Source organism: Balaenoptera musculus, chromosome 9 (genome assembly GCF_009873245.2).
Source record: "Balaenoptera musculus isolate JJ_BM4_2016_0621 chromosome 9, mBalMus1.pri.v3, whole genome shotgun sequence".
Taxonomy (NCBI): Eukaryota; Metazoa; Chordata; class Mammalia; order Artiodactyla; family Balaenopteridae; genus Balaenoptera; species Balaenoptera musculus.
The window spans coordinates 86,197,177-86,213,844 of record NC_045793.1 but is presented as its reverse complement, the minus strand read 5'-3'; the positions used below and the strand labels follow the sequence as shown (position 1 = coordinate 86,213,844).

The following is a 16,668-nucleotide window of genomic DNA, read 5'->3' as shown; positions in this document are numbered from 1 at the left end:
GTCTTTAATCCATTTTGAGTTTATTTTTGTGTATGGTGTTAGGGAGTGTTCTAATTTCATACTTTTACATGTACCTGTCCAGTTTTCCCAGCATCACTTATTGAAGAGGCTGTTTTTCTCCACTGTATATGCTTGTTTCCTTTATCAAAGATAAGGTGACCATATGTGCGTTGGTTTATATCTGGGCTTTCTATCTTGCTCCATTGATCTATATTTCTGTTTTTGTGCCAGTACCAAACTGTCTTGACTGTAGCTTTGTAGTATAGTCTGAAGTCAGGGAGCCTGATTCCTCCAGCTACATTTTCCTTTCTCAAGATTGCTTTGGCTATTTGGGGTCTTTTGTGTTTCCATACAAATTGTGAAATTTTTTGTTCTAGTTCTGTGAAAAATGCCAGTGGTAGTTTGATAGGGATTGCATTGAATCTGTAGATTGCTTTGGGTAATATAGTCATTTTCACAATGTTGATTCTTCCAATCCAAGAACATGGTATATCTCTCCATCTATTTGTATCATCTTTAATTTCTTTCATCAGTGTCCTATAATTTTCTGCATACAGGTCCTTTGTCTCCTTAGGTAGGTATATTCCTAGATATTTTATTCTTTTTGTTACAATGGTAAATGGGAGTGTTTTCTTAATTTCACTTTCAGATTTTTCATCATTAGTGTATAGGAATGCAAGAGATTTCTGTGCATTAATTTTGTATCCTGCTACTTTACCAAATTCATTGATTAGCTCTAGTAGTTTTCTGGTGGCAGTTTTAGGATTCTCTATGTATAGGATCATGTCATCTGCAAACAGTGACAGCTTTACTTCTTCTTTTCCGATTTGGATTCCTTTTATTTCTTTTTCTTCTCTGATTGCTGTGGCTAACATTTCCAAAACTATGTTGAATAATAGTGGTGAGAGTGGGCAACCTTATCTTGTTCCTGATCTTAGTGGAAATGGTTTCAGTTTTTCACCATTGAGGACGATGTTGGCTGTGGGTTTGTCATATATGGCCTTTATTATGTTGAGGAAAGTTCGCTCTATGCCTACTTTCTTCAGGGCTTTTATCATAAATGGGTGTTGAATTTTGTCAAAAGCTTTCTCTGCATCTATTGAGATGATCATATGGGTTTTCTCCTTCAATTTGTTAATATGGTGTATCACATTGATTGATTTGCATATATTGAAGAATCCTTGCATTCCTGGAATAAACCCCACTTGATCATGGTGTATGATCCTTTTAATGTGCTGTTGGATTCTGTTTGCTAGTATTTTGTTGAGGATTTATGCATCTATGTTCATCAGTGATATTGGCCTGTAGTTTTCTTTCTTTGTGACATCTTTGTCTGGTTTTGTTATCAGGGTGATGGTGGCCTCCTAGAATGAGTTGGGGAGTGTTCCTCCCTCTGCAATATTTTGGAAGAGTTTCAGAAGGATAGGTGTTAGCTCTTCTCTAAATGTTTGATAGAATTTGCCTGTGAAGCCATCTGGTCCTGGGCTTTTGTTTGTTGGAAGATTTTTAATCACAGTTTCAATTTCAGTGCATGGGATTGGTCTGTTCATATTTCCTATTTCTTCCTGGTTCAGTCTCGGCAGGTTGTGCATTTCTAAGAATTTGTCCATTTTTCCAGGTTGCCCATTTTATTGGCATAGATTTGCTTGTAGTAATCTCTCATGATTGTTTGTATTTCTGCAGTGTCAGTGGTTACTTCTCCTTTTTCATTTCTAATTCTATTGATTTGAGTCTTCTCCCTTTTTTTCTTGATGAGTCTGGCTAATGGTTTATCAATTTTGTGTATCTTCTCAAAGAACCAGCTTTTAGTTTCATTGATCACTGCTATTGTTTCCTTCATTTCTTTTTCATTTATTTCTGATCTGATCTTTATGATTTCTTTCCTTCTGCTAACTTTGGGGTTTTTTGTTCTTCTTTCTGTAATTGCTTTAGGTGCAAGGTTAGGTTGTTTATTTGAGATGTTTCCTGTTTCTTAAGGTAGAATTGTATTGCTATAAACTTCCCTCTTACAACTGCTTTTGCTGCATCCCATAGGTTTTGGGTCGTCATGTCTCCATTGTCATTTGTTTCTAGGTATTTTTTGATTTCCCCTTTGATTTCTTCAGTGATCACTTCGTTATTAAGTAGTGTATGGTTTAGCCTCCATGTGTTTGTATTTTTTACAGATCTTTTCCTGTAATTGATATCGAGTCTCATAGCGCTGTGGTCGGAAAACATACTTGATACAATTTCAATTTTCTTAAATTTACCAAGGCTTGATTTGTGACCCAAGATATGATCTATCCTGGAGAATGTTCCATGAGCACTTGAGAAAAATGTGTATTCTGTTGTTTTTGGGTGGAATGTCCTATAAATATCAATTAAGTCCATCTTGTTTAATGTATCATTTAAAGCTTGTGTTTCCTTATTTATTTTCATTTTGGATGATCTGTCCATTGGTGAAAGTGGGGTGTTAAAGTCCCCTACTATGATTGTGTTACTGTCGATTTCCCCTTTTATGGCTGTTAGTATTTGCCTTATGTATTGCGGTGCTCCTATGTTGGGTGCATAAATATTTACAATTGTTATATCTTCTTCTTGGATCGATCCCTTGATCATTATGTAGTGTCCTTCTTTGTCTCTTGTAATAGTCTTTATTTTAAAGTCTATTTTGTCTGATATGAGACTTGTTACTCCAGCTTTCTTTTGATTTCCATTTGCATGATTTCCATTTTCCATCCCCTCACTTTCAGTCTGTATGTGTCCCTAGGTCTGAAGAGGGTCTCTTGTAGACAGCATATATATGGGACTTGTTTTTGTATCCATTCAGCCAGTCTATGTGTTTTGGTTGGAGCATTTAATCCACTTACATTTAAGGTAAGTATCAATATGTATGTTCCTATTCCCATTTTCTTAAATGTTTTGGGTTTGTTATTGTAGGTGTTTTCCTTCTCTTGTGTTTCTTGCCTACAGAAGTTCCTTTAGCATTTGTTGTAAAGCTGGTTTGGTGGTGCTGAACTCTCTCAGCTTTTGCTTGTCTGTAAAGGTTTTAATTTCTCCATCAATTCTGAATGAGATCCTTTCTGGGTAGAGTAATCTTGGCTGTAGGTTTTTCTCCTTCATCACTTTAAATATGTCCTGCCACTCCCTTCTGGCTTGCAGAGTTTCTGCTGAAAGATCAGCTGTTAACCTTATGGGGATTCCCTTGTGTGTTATTTGTTGTTTTTCCCTTGCTGCTTTTAATATGTTTTCTTTATATTTAATTTTTGATAGTTTGATTAATATGTGTCTTGGCATGTTTCTCCTTGGATTTATCCTGTATGGGACTCTCTGTGCTTCCAGGACTTGATTAACTATTTCCTTTGCCATATTCGGGAAGTTTTCAACTATAATCTCTTCAAATATTTTCTCAGTCCCTTTCTTTTTCTCTTCTTCTTCTGGGACCCCTATAATTCGAATGTTGGTGCATTTAATGTTGTCCCAGAGGTCTCTGAGACTGTCCTCAGTTCTTTTCATTCTTTTTTCTTTATCCTGCTCTGCAGTAATTTCCACTATTTTATCTTGCAGGTCACTTATCCATTCTTCTGCCTCAGTTATTCTGCTATTGATCCCTTCTAGAGTATTTTAAATTTCATTTATTGTGTTGTTCATCATTGTTTGGTTCCTCTTTAGTTCTTCTAGGTCATTGTTAAATGTTTCTTGCATTTTGTCTATTCTATTTCCAAGATTTTGGATATCTTTACTATCATTATTCTGAATTCTTTTTCAGGTAGACTGCCTATTTCCTCTTCATTTGTTAGGTCTGGTGTGTTTTTACCTTGCTCCTTCATCTGCTGTGTGTTTTTCTGTCTTCTCACTTTGCTTATCTTACTGTGTTTGGGGTCTCCTTTTCACAGGCTGCAGGTTCGTAGTTCCCGTTGTTTTTGGTGTCTGTCCCCGATGGCTAAGGTTGGTTCAGTGGGTTGTGTAGGCTTCCTGGTGGAGGGGACTAGTGCCTGTGTTCTGGTGGATGAGGCTGGATCTTGTCTTTCTGGTGGGCAGGTCCACGTCTGGTGGTGTGTTTTGGGGTGTCTGTGGCCTTATTATGATTTTAGGCAGCCTCTCTGCTAATGGATGGGGCTGTGTTCCTTTCTTGCTAGTTGTTTGGCATAGGGTGTCCGGCACTGTAGTTTGCTGGTCGTTGAGTGAAGCTGGGTCTTGGTGTTGAGATGGAGATCTCTGGGAGATTTTCATCATTTGGTATTACATGGAGCTGGGAGGTCTCTTGTGGACCAGTGTCCTGAAGTTGGCTCTCCCACCTCAGAGGCACAGCCCTGATGCCTGGCTGGAGCACCAAGAGCCTTTCATCCACACAGCTCAGAATAAAAGGAAGAAAAAATAGAAAGAAAGAAAGAAAGAGGATAAAATAAAATAAAGTTATTAAAATAAAAAATAATTATTAAGAAAAAAAGTTTTTTAAAGTAAAAAAAAAAAAAAACAGACAGGCAGAAAACCCTAGGACAAATGGTGAAAGCAAAGCTATACAGACAAAATCTCACACAGAAGCATCCACATACACACTCACAAAAAGAGGAAAAGGGGAAAAAATAATATATCTTGCTCCCAAAGTCCACCTCCTCAATATGGGATGATTCGTTGTCTATTCAGGTATTCCACAGATGCAGGCACATCAAGTTGTTTGTGGAGTTTTAATCCGCTGCTTCTGAGGCTGCTGGGAGAAATTTCCCTTTCTATTCTTTGTACTCACAGCTCCGGGGGTTCAACTTTGGATTTGGACCCGCCTCTGCGTGTAGGTCGCCTGAGGGCGTCTGTTCTTCGCTCACACAGGACGGGGTTAAATGAGCAGCTGCTTCGGGGGCTCTGGCTCACCCAGGCTGGGGGGAGGGAGGGGTACGGATGCGGGGCGAGCCTGCGGCAGCAGAGGCCTCCGTGACGTTGCAGCAGCCTGAGGCGCGCCGTGTGTTCTCCCGGGGAAGTTGTCCCTGGATAGCGGGACCCTGGCAGTGGCGGGCTGCACAGGCTCCCGGGAGGGGCGGTGTGGAGAGTGACCTGTGCTCGCACACAGGCTTCTTGGTGGCGGCAGCAGCAGCCTTAGCGTCTCCCGCCCATCTCTGGGGTCCGCGCTGGTAGCCGCGGCTCGCGCCCATCTCTGGAGCTCGTTTAGGCGACGCTCTGAATCCCCTCTCCTCGCGCACCAGGAAACAAAGAGGCAAGAAAAAGTCTCTTGCCTCTTTGGCAGCTGCAGACTTTTTCCCGACTCCCTCCCGGCTAGCTGTGGCGCATTAACCCCTTCAGGCTGTGTTCACGCCGCCAACCCCAGTCCTCTCCCTGGGATCCTACCGAAGCCCGAGCCTCAGCTCCCAGCCCCGCCCGCCCTGGCGGGTGAGCAGACAAGCCTCTTGGGCTGGTTGGTGAGTGCTGCTCGGCGCCGAGCCTCTGTGCGGGAGTCTCTCTGCTTTGCCCTCCGCACCCCTGTGGCTGCGCTCTCCTCCGTGGCTCTGAAGCTTCCCCCCTCCGCCACCCGCAGCCTCCGCCCGTGAAGGGGCTTCCTACTGTGTGGAAACCTTTCCTCCTTCACAGCTCCCTCCCCCTGGTGCAGGTCCCATCCCTATTCTTTTGTCTCTGTTATTTCTTTTTTCTTTTGCCCTACCCAAGTACGGGGGGAGTTTCTTGCCTTTTGGGAGGTCTGAGGTCTTCTGCCAGCGTTCAGTGGGTGTTCTATAGGAGCAGTTCCACGTGTAGATGTATTTCTGATGTATCTGTGGGGAGAAAGGTGATCTCCGCGTCTTACTCTTCCGCCATCTTCTCCTCTCTCCTGTGTTAGCTTTTTAAGCCTGCCAGTCCTAAGCCCTCCCCAGGACCCTGAAGGCGGAGGCTTTCGGCAGGAGACACAAGCCCCGCCCCCATAGCAAGCCCTGCCCCCTGAACACCGTCTTTTCCCTGACAGGCCCTGCCTCCGAAGTGTACAAGTTCCTTCCTTCGTGAACCAGACAGGCAGATGCCGTGTAGTCTCGGAGGAGGACTCGCCTTTTCCGGTTCAGGTTGTCATGGCGCCCAGGCTTGCCTCGTTTTTTCTGGTCTCAGTCTGGCATGGCAGGGTAGACAGCTGTGACAAATTTTAATAAATCTCATGTCTTTATGTTATTTCTCCTGTCGTCATGTTATTTCTTTGGAAATAAGCATGGCTAGAGAACATTTAACAGGAAAAAAAAAAGATTGAGGAACATATTTGTAGCTTATAAGGAAAGAGAATAGGAATAATTTGAGATTAATTTTTTTTTCTTTTTGTTTAGCCAGTCTCGATAGCAACAAACATGCTGGGTTTGAATCTGTCCTTCATGGTGTGCTGTTGGGCAAGTTATTTAACTCACTCTGTGCATGCCTCAATTTCCTTAAATGTACAATGGAACATTACTTACCTATAAGGGTTAGATGAGACATGTATACAAATTGCTTAGAACAGTCAACTACCAGAACATAGTAGATGTTCAGTAAATGTTATATATTTTTATCAGTGAGTTCTACTACCTAGAACACTAAATAAATTGTGTAGTTAAATCAGCCAAGCAACCTAAATGATTTCTCCCCACTGAAACAAAAAGTATGTGGTCAATTTCAAATGATTTTTAAGATGTTAGGTGTTTTCTCTTAGAGGAAAACATAGGAAGAACATTCTTTGACATAAATCACAGCAAGATCTTTTTTGACCCACCTCCTAGAGTAATGGAGGTAATGGGTCCTAATGAAACATAAATGCTTTTGCACAGCAAAGGAAATTATAAACAAGACAAAGAGACAACCCTCAGAATGGGAGAAAAATATTTGCAAACGAAGCAACAGACAAAGGATAAATCTCCAAAATATATAAACAGCTCATGCAGCTCAATATTAAAAAAAACAAACAACCCAACCAAAAAATGGGCAGAAGACCTAAATAGGCATCTCTCCAAAGAAGACATACAGATGGCCAAGAGGCATATGAAAAGCTGCTCAACATCACTAATTATTAGAGAAATGAAAATCAAAGCTGCAATAAGGTATCACCTCACACTGGTTAGAATGGGCATCATCAGAAAATCTGCAAACAACGAATGCTGGAGAGGGTGTGGAGAAAAGGGAACACTCTTGCATTATTGGTGGGAATGTAAATTGATACAGCCACTATGGAGAACAGTATGGACGTTCCTTAGAAAAACTAAAAATAGAATTACCCTATGACCCAGCAATCCCACTACTGGGCATATGCCCAGAGAAAACCATAATTTCCACGTGTTTCCATAATTTCCATAATTCAAAAAGACACATGCACCCCATTGTTCATTGCAGCACTATTTACAATAGCCAGGTCATGGAAGCAACCTAAATGCCCATCGACAGATGAATGGATAAAGAGGATGTGGTACATATATACAATGGAATATTACTCAGCCATAAAATGTAATGAAATTGGGTCATTTGTAGAGATGTGGATGGACCTACAGTCTGTCATACAGAGTGAAGTAAGCCAGAAAGAGAAAAACAAATATCGTATATTAACGCATATACGTGGAATCTAGAAAAATGGTACAGATGAACTGGTTTGAAAGGCAGAAATAGAGACACAGATGTAGAGAACAAATGTATGGACACCAAGGGGGGAAAGTGGGGTGGGGGTGGTGGGATGAATTGGGAGATTGGGATTGACATGTATACATTAATATGTATAAAAAGGATAACTAATAAAAAAAGAAAAATATTAGGTGTTTTCAAAAAACAGTGCAATTTCTAAAGAAAAAAAAAAAAGATACACACAAAGCTAACATTTCTTCTTTAAAAGGTCTTTGCAGAAGTTGAGTTTTTCTTCCTCAGTTGAAACATGCTGTGGTGTTAAGTGATTTAAAGGAGGGAAAATAATCCTCAGAAACCACACATTTTTTCTAAGTTCTGTATGTTTTCCTACAGAGTTCTGCATTTGATTTTGCTGGATTCCAGGGGCTGCTACTGAGCTATGAACTTGCAATCACTCCAGTACCTTTGAGGGTACTGATTTAAATCAGAATCAGAGACATAGCTCCCCGATTTTATATTAGCCCAAAGCTTAGTCTCCTCATATAGCGTCAGGGCAAGCTTGGCTTTCAAGTCTATCAATAGACTGCTCCACACTCTTGTTTCTGCTCATTTGTAGTAGTGACCATGGTGGTAGAAGTGGTGGGGCTTGAAGATTTCCTTTGCTTTCTTGCAAACTCAACAATCTCATCAAAAAGTATGTTTGTCAGGTTGATATAAAGTCTTACTGTATTGTAGTCAGAGGTGGGAAGGGGTGGAGGCTGTCACAGCTGCTGTTTGCTTCACTACTAGAAGCTGAATTTCTTGGAATTTGAACTTTAGGCTCTTGTAAATGAATCAATACTTCAGGCTTGATCTTGGACAGGAGAAAAATATAACTGTAACTGATTTTTGATATGGCCATACTATAGATCATATTCTATAGTGACAATTGAGGACATTCTGCCTTCAGAAAGGAAGCTGTCACACAGTGGCCACCTGCATTCTATGTAGCCAGTTGACTGGAAGAAGTCAACATCGTAGGTCACTGCTCAAAGAGTGTTCTTATCAATTCTCCTTGCTTTTCCTAACCTTCTCAAATGAGAAGAAGAATTATACTATGGGTGCCAAAATATCTGCATCTTAGTGATTAGTGAATATTTGCTCATCACTTAGAAAAAATATAATTACTTTTTTTTGATGTAGTAAAACACGCACTTGGACAAAATCCAAAAGTACAAAGAAGAAATACAGTGCAAAGTAGTTTCCCCCCTGCTTCTACTCCCACTGCTCTAGCAATCCAGTTAGCAAAGACGATTATATTTTCTGCTCCTTCTGAGATGTTTCTATGCACGCTGATAACTGACTTGTAGTTGGTATTTTCTGACTCCTTACTTCTCCTGAAGTTTTTTCTAAGTTCTAAAAAAATGCACTATGATTTCTTTTTATATACAGTATGAGAATGAGGAGGGGTGGCCCTTAAACACTGTGGAAAATAAAAATATATATATAATTTTTTTTTCCTGAGATGTTAACTAATGTTTCCTTTTAATATTTGAGATCATGAAAGAAACACAAGTTTAGAACAAAATATTAGAATTAGGGAAAGTTAGGGTAATGATTAACTATGCTGCTGATTTTGGAGATGATATATCAATTGAGAGAGCAGGAATTCCCAATCCTGTAAAGAGATTACTTTTTATCTGTAATATGTGTAACCAAATTGGATCTCATCTATTTAGGAGGCTAGCCAGGGAAATATGAATTACTAAGAAAGCATATTTAATACCTCAAAATTATTTTCATCTTTATCTAAAAGCCACAATTGGTTACAAGTTCTTTAGAATATTAAAAGAACAATATGAGGAATTATGAGAATAGAAAAATTCAAGGTCTATGAGTGGAAGATGACAGGAAAGAAATCCTGAGACATAAAAAACTAAATTGGAAAGAATTACTAAAAAGATTAGTGGAGGGCTTCCTGGTGGCGGAGTGGTTGAGAATCTGCCTGCCAATGCAGGGGACACGGGTTTAAGCCCTGGTCTGGGAAGATCCCACATGCCGCGGAGCAACTAGGCCCGTGAGCCACAACTACTGAGCCTGCGCGTCTGGAGCCTGTGCTCCGCAACAAGAGAGGCCGCGATAGTGAGAGGCCCGCGCACCGTGATGAAGAGTGGCCCCCGCTTGCCGCAACTAGAGAAAGCCCTCGCACAGAAACGAAGACCCAACACAGCCATAAATAAATAAATAAACAAATACTTAAAAAAAAAAAAAAAGGTTAGTAGAGGGAATTATTTTCCATTGACAGGAGAGAAGAAGTGCTGCCTTAATTAGCATATTTTCTTCTACTTAATTTTTAACATTTTAATAAAAGCAGACTGATACAGAGTGAAGTAAGTCAGAAAGAGAGAAACAAATACTGTATTCTAACGCATATAAATGGAACCTAAAAAAAAAAAAAAGTGGTACTGATGAACCTAGTTGCAGGGCAGGAATGAAGATGTAGACATAGAGAATGGACTTGAGGACACAGGGTGGGAGGGGGAAGCTGAGGCGAAGTGAGAGTAGCATCGACATATATACACTACCGAATGTAAAATAGTTGGCTAGTGGGAAGCAGCCGCATAGCACAGGGAGATCAGCTCGGTTCTTTGCGATGAACTAGAGGGGTGGGATCGGGAGGGTGGGAGGGAGGCTCAAGAGGGAGGGGATATGGGGACATGCGTATGCATATGGCTGATTCACTTTGGCATACAACAGAAACCAACAGCATTGTGAAGCAATTATACTACAATAAAGATCTGCTAAAAAAATAAATAAAAGCAGACTGGAGTAATGGCAATAAAATGAATCCTCACATCTTTGAAATTGTATGTGCTATGTGGTTTTCATAATGTAATGAATTCTGAAGATATTTATCATATAGAAACAAGTTCCCCAAATCTTCAACTAACTTGGGGCTGAGAGAAACTGATAACAAGTATTGAAAATATTCAAAGACCAAAGCAAGGTATGAAATGAAATATAGGACATGTATGCACAATAATTCTTAGATCTTGCTTTCAAAATCCGGAAAAAATTCAGGAGATTAGTACTACATGAAACATAACATCACCTTCTGAAGTTTTAGGAACATCAAAGGGGCTGAAAGAGAAAAGGAAGAAGGCTTTATTCAACCTTGATCTTGATCATTCAAGTGTCATTCTTTGGGGCCAAATTGGAGTCAAGGTATTTTTTGATGAGAGCAAGAAGTCAATTAGGAAATAAAAGATAAAGCTGCTATCCCCTTATCTCTGAGTGCCCAGAGAGACTTTATCCAGAGACCTTCCCTCTTCAGAGCCAAAGACCAGCCCTCAGCCAGAAATAACTTGAGCAATTTTTGTCTGACAATAAAGTAGCTAAGATTTCACACTGAAATTATAATCACATCCATTAGGAGAAATATGTGATAAGAAAATGGGCTACAGGGTGAATATCAGACCTAGAGAGAATGGATGGCCATGACTAGAAATAAGCTTAAACTCTAACAATGCCTGGAGAACCTGAAGACACAAACATTTCTGTATGTGCTCTACAAACCCCAGTGTGACTCTGTTTGTTCTTGCTGTGCCTTCCTCCTTCATGTATAAATCTCTCTCTCATATACATCATATAAACACTCAGAGAAGCAGAAAAAAACTCTCTACAAAAGGTTGAATGCAAGATTCCAAAAATGTTGAATCAATCTGAGGGCACAAAGAGGTTCAAATAGTGCTTCACTCTCAGATTTATCACAAAGTGAGTCTGCCTTGATTTAAAAAGACATCCCTGAAATTAATCATGATTTCATTTTTTTCCCCAATGGTATAGTTAAAGTTACTACTAAAGTTCATGGCTACAGACTCTAAAGTGATTTTCTTGTTACTCTATAATCACACCTGGATACTCAGAGCATTTTACAATTAGGGCAGTTTTAACTTTCAAATGATCCTTTTAAGAAAAGATCAAATGCGCCTCATTTATAAATGGAATATCTAATTTTAGAAGGTTAACTTAAAATAGCCCCAGAAATTTGCACCTCCAGTGAAGAGATAAAACCAATACTGTTTGGGACCAAAATAATAAAATTAAGCCTCCCCCCTCAAAAAAAAAAAAAAAAAAAAAGAGAGATAAAGATCTGAGTGGATACACACATCGCAGTCTCTGTGAACCCACACAAAATAAGCAGGGGTTAGGCGTTGGGGTGGTTTCAGAGTGCACCATTATTCACAGAAAAACAGCGAGATTCACTACGGAGGACATAATTCTTTTGACAGTGACAGGACCTCATTCACAGAACCAGGACTGATGGTGCATGCACAGTCAGCGTGCCAAGTGGCACAGGACCTGGATGCGGGTCCCTAATGGTGAACTGAGATCATTGCTGAGGACACTTGGTGATCACATAAGGGACACTCTGTTTGCTCTCTGGGAGACGCAGTTCATTTGCACTAATTGCAGGCTTGGGGGCCTGGAGAAGGCAGCTCTGTGTACACATACTGTATTCCCTTTGTTGGCGAAGGTAGCTCTCACGGGCCCTGTTCCTCCTTGCATTGTGTATGTGTGTGTATTAACAGAGAGACTTAGCTGCCTTTAAAATATATGTGCATTTCTAATTCTTTGCACTAGGCTTACTAATAGCTGGTGAGGGGAAGCTACAATATAATAGTGAATTACTTTCCGGAAAAGTTTAGCAGATAATTCATGAAATAAAAGAAATCCAAGAAAGCCTAACCCAATTACTATGGTTTACAGGATTTGTTTTTGTTCAGAAAAGTTCAGCTGAAAAAAAAAATTTATCTACTGATCTATTAACCACCTATCTATTTGGGTCATTTTCACAGTTAGAGACATTTAATAATTCTCATCTCTAAGAATACATCTCTTAAAATATACTTTTTTCTTTTGTTATTAAACAACTTTTGAAGAAATGTAAGATTAGGAATTTCATATCTTTCAAACTTAGAAACACTGTATGTTGAAAACACTGAAGAGTGTAAAATGAGCATGAAATAAATCTAATCATGTTGATATAGTAAAGTTTTGACATTCTCAAGAGGTTTGGTTGACTGAAAAATAAATATTTACTAAGAAATTAAACTATTTAATGGTATATACTAATCACCAAGACAGGTATACAAAAAGGTAGAAATAGTCCTTGTCCTGGTAATGTTTATAATTTATGAGGGGATGACAAACATGCACATTATGAAAAGTTACCTGCAAGGACCAGCCTAACCAATACCTCCTAAATGAATGAGAAGCGTAAGTTGTACTTCAAAAATTCAGAGATGAACAGTGTCAACTTCTCACTACGAGAGTCAACAAGTGATTTCAAGAGAATATAAAAATTTTGATTGAATTGTGAATAAAAGAATAGCAGGTTCAAATGTGGAAAAGGCTTGCCAGACAGGTGAAGGTGTTTTATGTGCATGGGAATGTAGACGAGAGAAGAGAGTCAGGGAATAATGGGAACCAAAGATAACAGAGGTGTTGCAGTCAAGTGTGAGAGGACCTGGCGGTTGCCCAAAGAGTATGAAGCAGTAGAAATAGAAACTCATCCAAGTTTTGAGAAGGATAGTTACGTGACCAAATGCTGGTTCAAGAACCTTTTAATTGATGGAAGAGTGACAGGGAATTTGACAGGAATGGAGCCTGGAGGAATGGAGGTCAGTTAGGGGACTGTGGTCCACATATGAGGGGATGAGGGAGTGATGTAGGATGGGGCAGTGGTATTAGGAAGGAAGAGATAAAAGCTAAAGGTACAGTGATCTTTTATACCTAATAATGTGTATCCAGCCTCGGGGGGAGAAAAGCATCAAACTCTGAGCTATCTGGGTCAAAAGCAGAATTAGAGAAATCCAGTAAGGGACTCTATAAGTTGGTTTGCTTGTTTGTTTTATGGGAGAAGAGTTTAAGTGGAATGTTGCATTTAAGTTGCTGAAGAAATGCTTGGGGTGGGGGCAGTCCAGTGGGCGGTAGTTAGAAATATGGCCCTGGAACACAGGAGAGAAGTGAAGGCTGCAGGTAAATCTACAGTATTTGAAGCCACAGGGCTGGATATCACCTCTAACAAGATAAAGATGTCTGAACATAAGGTGAGGTTGATGGCAAAGGGAAGGTTTCCTGAGCATATGAATTTTAAATATCAGTTTAAAGGCAAATTCGCTAAGATGATGTAAGGATATATCATCCTTGCAAGAATTAGAGCTAATATCACTTCCATGAACCCCGTGAAGGACAACTATAATGGAATACAACGTAGATGAAATACACTGAACTGCAGGATTGTGATTTACCTTATGGAGGTCAGAAGTCTCTTTGTCCTCAGCATAGTTAACAACCCAGGGAAATATGGCGGAAAAGGATGAGTTCAGGTTTTCCTGGGTCCAGATTTCAACTCTGCTACCATTATCTTAGTTAAGTACCTTAAGGTAAATTTCAGCATCTCATTTGTTGAGCAAATATACTGTGATTATGGGACTAGAAATAATATATGTCCTATATGCCTAGCACATTGTATGCATTCATTAAAGGGATGTTGCCATTATTTATTTTATTTTTATTCTTGTAATTTTTGTTATTTAGAATGATAAAACTACATTTCTAAGGGTAGAACTACACTAATTTCCATCACCAAAGTGACGTATATCAGAGAAAGAAACATTTCTATAATGTAATTTTGAGTAAAAAGAGAGAACCTAGAATAAAATATATTCGTTGATAACATTAGTAGAACTTCGTGGAGAAATTACCTATTTATAAGTGATCACTGGCTTTACATAGATATGGTCTGAAAGAAAAAGAAATACATAATTCGATAAACTACAGTTCAAAGGAGAAAAAGATAAAGAAAATGAGTAATGGGTAAATTGAGGACTCTAAAACCTTCATTTACATAGAGAAAATAGTTCATTTTGGTAAAATATATAAGGAGTTAAAGACTGGTAGGCTTGGTACTTATATACACACAGAATATTATAAAAAACTAGGAATCTTTTATATCCACAGAAGGAAATAAGTTCACTTGCACATGATTTCCAGAAATGAAAGAAATAAGAAGCCTTTGGTAGGTAAGAATTTATAATTCCATGTTTAAACATGTACAAGTAAAATAGTGGTCATGTGTCTACAAACTGCTAAGAAATATGTTTATGTTTCTATTTGGTGATATAAGACTCAGGATAGTAAAGCAACTAAGATCATGTGTTCTGGATCCAGATTTCCTATGTAATATTTCCTATTTCTAGTTACTGGGCAAATTATTTAACTGTAGTGTACCTCAGTGTCCTCATCTGTAAAATAGTACCTAACTAATAGGTCTGATAGGAGAATTAAATGAACTAATACACATAATGAGGTTAAGGAGTTCCTAGCACATGGTAAGATCCAAAAGAAGTTAATTATTTAATATTGTTTATTATCATTATCATCAATATTACTTGGAATGGAATGAAATTACCTCAGTAAGCTTTTCTCCCTTTCCAAATGTGCCTCACTATATTATTTATGCTCTAAACTGATGTCTGATATTAATTACTATTACAGGCTCTTACAGGGCAGTGTTAACTAAAATTTAAGCAACAATTTTGTCAGTATTGTTTGAAGTGTCCTGTATCCAACAAATGTGTATGAGAAGAAGACAAAGGCAGGACAAAGACCCTGTGCTAGAAAAAATGTGATGAGGTTCAAATGGTGAAGAGTTGGATAAATGTATATAAGAGGGGGGCAAAGAAAAAGTTTTATCCTAAAGCTTCTCTTGGATAAACATAAAGAAAAACAATGACATTTGTAAAATGGGACTCGTCAAAAGATTTCTAGTAAGGGATGATGGACCAATTTTCTGGTTTGGGGTTGTTTCCTCCATCTTTGAACACTGGGTGAGGAGATGCTTAATTTATACATCTCTCATGTCCCATAATAAGAAAGAAAAAGTAGTATAAGAACACTTGCCAAGCCAGGCTCACAAAACCATGTTTGTGGCATCTGTTTACTATCCAGATATCCCAAAGCTGTCCTGCACAGTTGTTCTCTATCATTGTCAGCCTCAGAAGTCCAGAGACATGGCTAGGGCTGGTAAAGAAGAGTTCAAACCAGTTCATTTTCCCTGGAGCCTTAAAAACTTCCTAGACATAAAAATACCCCATTTTTCATGTCTAAGGTATGAGTAGAAGGGAATGGAGCTTTCCAGATCCACTGTGCCCCCCAGTTAAACAAATTTTTAGTCTAAGAATCTGTTGGTCAAGAATGCTTCATTTGATTTGCCCTATACAGAGTAGAAATGAAATACAAATCAATGATTTGGGCCTAATCAAGGCCATATATTTTACATTTTTAACTATAAGGTGTTATCCAGTAAGAAATTCTATAACTGCTCTTTGACACCCAACTTCTACTTCTTTTGTGATTACTTACTTCCATTTAGCTGAATTGTTTTGCTTCTCACATAAAAGATCAACTAAGAAAATGATGTCCTATCAACTTAATTTAAATCCATTACATGATGAAAAGTAAATATTTTGACAGAGACATTTCAGGATCAAAAAAGAGAAGGTATCTAATTGCTTGATAATTACCAGATCATATTATAGTAAACAAGTTACATTATGCACCCATAGTGATTTTTAGCATTTGTACCCAGAAATCAATGATTGCTAGGGTCAGAGAATAAGTTTTTAACCAATATATTAATAGAGGAAGTTACCCTCCTCTGAGTAACCAAGAGGGAACCACTTTTTAAGGTTTTACACCTTGATTGACACGTACTGAATTTTGGTCTCCTTATGTTTAATGAAGAACATTTTTACACGTATCATGGAAAAGGAAGGTAAAAAAAATAGGCTTATGAAGCTTTTCTTTGATAAAAATAATTGAGTGTGAAAATTCAAACATTATGTCACTATGGAAGCAGTACAGTGATAAGTAAAAGTACAGACATCAAAGTAGTTATAGGAAATATCTTAAGAATAATATGTATGCAAGGTACATGTGTTAATATTTTTTCAACAGTTTTAACACAGCCCTTTGATTTTCAATGCCCATTAAAATAATGATATGTCATTATTAAAAAATACCTAAAACAAAACTTTGGAAACTTATTCCAAGATTATAGGCAAAGAGAATGCCATAGTTTAGCTTTGGTAATGT

At 38.6% G+C, this 16,668-nt stretch overlaps 1 protein-coding gene across 9 annotated transcripts in view; it reads right to left on the bottom strand.

Moving 5' to 3' along the window:
• Positions 1-16,668, bottom strand: part of MAGI2 (membrane associated guanylate kinase, WW and PDZ domain containing 2) — a 1,338,650-nt gene that overhangs the window by 482,045 nt on the left and 839,937 nt on the right. The window lies entirely within an intron of this gene.